The 5,000-nt window shown below is 39.5% G+C and overlaps 1 protein-coding gene across 1 annotated transcript in view; it reads left to right on the top strand.

The window, feature by feature from the left end:
• Window positions 1-5,000, top strand: part of tcf4 (transcription factor 4) — a 101,296-nt gene that overhangs the window by 58,161 nt on the left and 38,135 nt on the right. The gene's annotated exons all lie outside the window — the stretch shown is intronic.

Genomic DNA, 5,000 nt, shown 5'->3' with positions numbered 1-5,000 from the left:
TAATTTCTTCTGATTCTGCTGGTTGAATTGATCCTTAATAATCGTTGTGGTTGAGTGTTTACCGATCAAGGTTTCGTCCATGCCTAGCTACTGCTGTAAATGTTCCTACTGTGTTTGTGTGTGTGTGTGTGTGTGTGTGTGTGTGTGTGTGTGTGTGTGTGTGTGTGTGTGTGTGTGTGTGTGCGTGTGTGCGTGTGTGTGTGTTTGTGTGTGTGTGTGTGTGCGTGTGTGTGTGTGTGTGCATGTGAAAGTTGGATTTGACCCTCGACACACACCTCTTTTCTCTGCTCACGGTAGCTGCTCCTGTTAGCTTGGTGCTGACCACCAAGGAAGAAGGAAAGGACAAAAGAATAGATAAAGACAGAAAGAAGGAAAGAAGGAATGAAAGAAATAATGACAGAAAAAGATAAAGATAAAAAGAAAGAAAGAAAGAAAGAAAGAAAGAAAGAAAGAAAGAAAGAAAGAAAGAAAGAAAGAAAGAAAGAAAGAAAGGAAGGAATAAGGGAGAGGATTCAGTTGCTTATCGAGTATGAAGTTAGTAGCATTAGCAGCAAGTTGCCATGGTTAGCAGTGTGTTAGCAGCGTGTTACCTGCGTTTTAGCAATGTGTTGGCAGAGGGTTAGCCGCGCGTTAGCAGAGTGTAAGTAGCGTGTTAGCAGAGCGTTAGCCGCGTGATGCAGCGTGCTAGCAGTGAGATAGCCACGTGTTAGCCGTGTGATAGCAGCGTTTTAGCCTTGTGTTAGCAGTTTGTTAGCAGCGCATTAGCAGTGTGTTAGCAGCATGTTAGCAGCATGTTAGCAGCGTGATAGCAGCTGATTAGCATGGTGTTAGCAGCATCTTATCTCACTGTGTGCTTTGGCGTATCTTTGAAGGTCCTCACACAATGCTGGGTTGCTGATGGTATGCTGGGGCTGCTAGCGAAGCATTTAGCGTTTAGCTGTCATCATAGCACTGAGAGACCGGGGTATTTTTATTTGAATAGGATGCCTCTGCAAGAGAAGAGACTGATGTTAAATATATATAATGATAAATATATGCTTATATATATCATTAAATACTGTATATCATTGCATTATCTGATAATATTATAATTTAGCCTTGATACCAGCTAGTTAGAGGTTCATATAATTAATATCAGATCAGGCCATAATAGAGCATAGGCCTAATAAAATAAATATGAAACAAAGCAATGCTAAATATATATCATTATTTCTATCTAAATAAAATCAAGTATGAAGGCATTAATACTACCTAGAGTCAAGTCAAGGTACAGTCTCAGAAGGCTTTAGAGGCCATTATTCTATTTAAACCCTTCTCCAATATGATAGATGGACATAAAAATTATACATAACAAAGGAACTAGATCTCAGTATTGATACCAATTAAAATAGAACAACAAAAATACTAGATTGTGTATCAATAACAATATGCGTTAACTAGAATAAAGGAAAACAGATCCCAAATACTTTTAGACAGAATATTATAGCGTAAATATGAGGTATGTATTTTCGATACATAATGTATGCAGTGGAACAACATTAGTTATATTATAATATATTCTAGTTAATAATAATTAATTAATAAACTAAACACTAGGTGTTGAGTCGAATAAGTAGTTGATCAAGCATGAAGAAATTGTAAATACTTCATGTATAATAATAGAAGAAATGCAAGATAAAGTTTACAATCAAAGCATAGCATCAAAAACGGATACAATTTATTAACTTTACATCCAGATTAATTATTAAAGAACACTAAAGAAAGACTGGATGTAATGGAATGAATAGTTGAAAATAATAAGTTATTGGAAATAAGTAAAAGATTACATTGGATTGAAGTAGTAGAACAAAGTGTGTGTGTAATTTAAAAATACATATAAATATATATTCATATATATAGACTAAATAGATAATACATATTTTATTTTTATGTAATTGTGTGGAAGAAAAATATCCATGGATGTGCCAGTTATATGAAAAAGATTGTAAAATACATTTCAGTATTACTTGTTGATTTTTATATTTTATTCGTTAATATAACAATTATATACTGATATGAGTCATTTTAAAACGTGTATCATGTTTCTTCAAAATTTAAAAATGATATAATATCTCCTCAGTTAAATTATAATTGACTATAAATCTACTTATTTATTTGATTTGATTTCAGCAAACACTATTAATGAAGCCGATATAACATTATAACATTAATTTCAATAAACTTATTTTTATTGAACTACCCGTGTAAGAAACAATAATGTTGGGTCGTTCATGTTTATTTGTTGTTTGTATACAAATAGTATGATAGTCCATAGCTATCTCTCTCGTTCTCTCTCTCTCATTCTCTCTCTCTCTATTGAACTCTCATGGGGAGACGGAAAGAGAGGAAGGCAGGGAAGGAGAGAGAGAGAGAGAGAGAGAGAGAGAGAGAGAAATGTATGTTTGGGGAGACACACTGCCCTCTTCAGATGGACCTGAGCACCTAAAGAATGTTCGCTTCATGTTGTCTTTAGGCTTCAGGCTCCCCCTTATCTCTCAGGTTGCACTACATCCTTATTTCACTATGATGTTAAAATCATCATATTTTCACTTTGATTATCCTCATTTTAGCAATCAAAAATAGACAGACTGGTAGACAGACAGACAGAAAGACCTACAAACAGGCAGATAGACAGTCATACAGACAGACGACATGCTGGTATGTAGACAGACAGCCAGAAAGACAAACAAACAGACGGACATATAGGCAGACAGACCAGCAGAGAGACAAGCAGACAGATAGATAGACATCCTGGTATGTAGACAGACAGACAGAAAGAAAGACAAACAGACAGACATATAGACAGACCAGCAGAGAGACAGGCAGACAGACAAGCAGATAGGCAGGCAGTTAGACAGACAATAAGACAGACAAGCAGACAGACATGTCTATAACAAGATAGAGAGGGTCATGTACAGGACCTCAACCTCTTGGTTTGTAGTTTTCTGCTGCTTCGGGTCTTTGTTCATCTCTATCGCTTTCTCTCTCTCTCTCTCTCTCTCTCTCTCTCTCTCTTTCTCTCTCTCTCTCTCTCTCTCTCTCATGCTTACCATCTGGATGCTACCCTGCTGTTGAGAACAGCCCTGATCCCAAACTCAGCACTAAATACATTAAGTCTATTTTCAATTTCACCCTACATTCAGATCCAGTATAGACGTCCATCGTCTTTAGAGGTACAGAGACCGTTGGTCTCTGTGTGCTGAAGGATTCAGGGAATTGATCAATTGAGGACGAAGTGAAGAGGCCTTAAAGTGAAAGAATGACACAAAGAGAGTGAAATAGTTAGAGTGAGAGAGAGAGAGAGAGTGAGAGAGGGAGATATTGAAAGAAAGAAAGGTAGACACAGAGAGAGAGTGAGATATAGAGAGTAAGTCATAGAGAGTAAGCATGTGTGGGAGAGTGAGATAGAGTGAGAGAGAGAAATTCAGAGAGTGTGAGGCAGAGCAAGGCAGGAGATAAGAGGGTTGATGAAATAAAGGGAAATGGTTTTAAATGAATGGTTTCCAGAATCCAAATAGGTTGAAATGTCTATCCCATCAGTGTACTAGCCCTGCTGAGCTGTGTCCAGCAGGAGGAAGGTTGCTAGTTCCATACCCTGCTCCACCTGGTTAATGTGTGCTTTGCTGTCTCTGTTCTTGAGCAAGGCACCAAACCCCTTACTGCTCCAGACAAGGTGTAGTGTGTATTGTGTATGATTGTTTGTGAATTGGTGCATTTACAGCATGTGTTCATGGCCGTCATTCCTTAAGGGACAGGACAGTTAGGGGGGAATCAAACCTACGATCCCGGAACCGACTGGCTTCTGACTCCAGGAGGGGAAGGCGTCAGATATCAGAGTCTGCAGCCGCCGGGGGATTAATGAACTTATTAGAGGGAGAGCCTTCTTATTTCAAGTTCCAGGTATATTTCATTATTGTGTGTTGTGTTGTTTTGGTTGTGTTTCTGGCTGCAGGCCGATTCCATTTCATTTGTATAACTTTCATAAAGTCCTTTTCCCTTCACATGCTGGGTAGCCTCTGCAGCTGTGAGTAGAAGATATTTTAAACATCAGAGAAAGGTTTGACCAAACAAAACAGCTAGAACTTTGTCTACCAAACAAGTCGTCGTTTGTTGACGAGTGACTAGCGTTGACAACTCAGTGAATACTATGTGTGTGTGTGTGTGTGTGTGTGTGTGTGTTGATGTGTGTGTGGGTGGGTGTGTGGGTGGGTGTGTGTGTGTTTGAGTGTGTGTGTAGGTGTTTGTGTGTATGTTTATGTGTATGAGTGTGCGTCTGTGTGTGTGTGTGTGTGTGTGTGTGTGTGTGTGTGTGTGTGTGTGTGTGTGTGTGTGTGTGTGAGAGAGAGAGTACGTGTGTGTCCTTGGCTTCCTGCCCCAGAATGTCCCAGAATGGCCGCCATTTTGTGTCAGATGGGGAACTGAGTAATTGAATTACAAGGCAGGAGTGTGTGTGTGTGTGTGTGTGTGTGTGTGTGTGTGTGTGTACCATTTTGCTCAGTTGTCATAAGTAAAACACACACACACACACACACACACAAACACAAACACAACCATAGTTAACCATACAATAAGTTGACATTAAAACGAGTTAGATTCAGTTCGATTCTGCATGTTGTTTGATTCACCTTTTCTTCACTGTGAATATGTGTATCACATCCTATTGTATTTCAGCATGGTTTCATTCTTCTGTCCTCGCAAAGATAGAAACACACAAACACGCCGCACACGCAGCCCAAATGTGCTCCCTATGTTGCAGAAAGGAGCGAGGTCTCAGAGGCTCAAAGGCCAACATGACTGTCACATTATCACTTTAGCACACACACACACACAACCCACACACACACACACACACACACACGCACAACCCACACACACACGCACACACACACACACACACACGCACAACCCACACACACACGCACACACACACACACGCACACATGCACAACCCACACACACGC

The sequence above is a fragment of the Pollachius pollachius genome, assembly GCF_949987615.1.
Source record: "Pollachius pollachius genome assembly, chromosome: 18".
NCBI classification, from domain to species: domain Eukaryota; kingdom Metazoa; phylum Chordata; class Actinopteri; order Gadiformes; family Gadidae; genus Pollachius; species Pollachius pollachius.
This window is presented reverse-complemented; position numbering and strand designations above follow the sequence as displayed.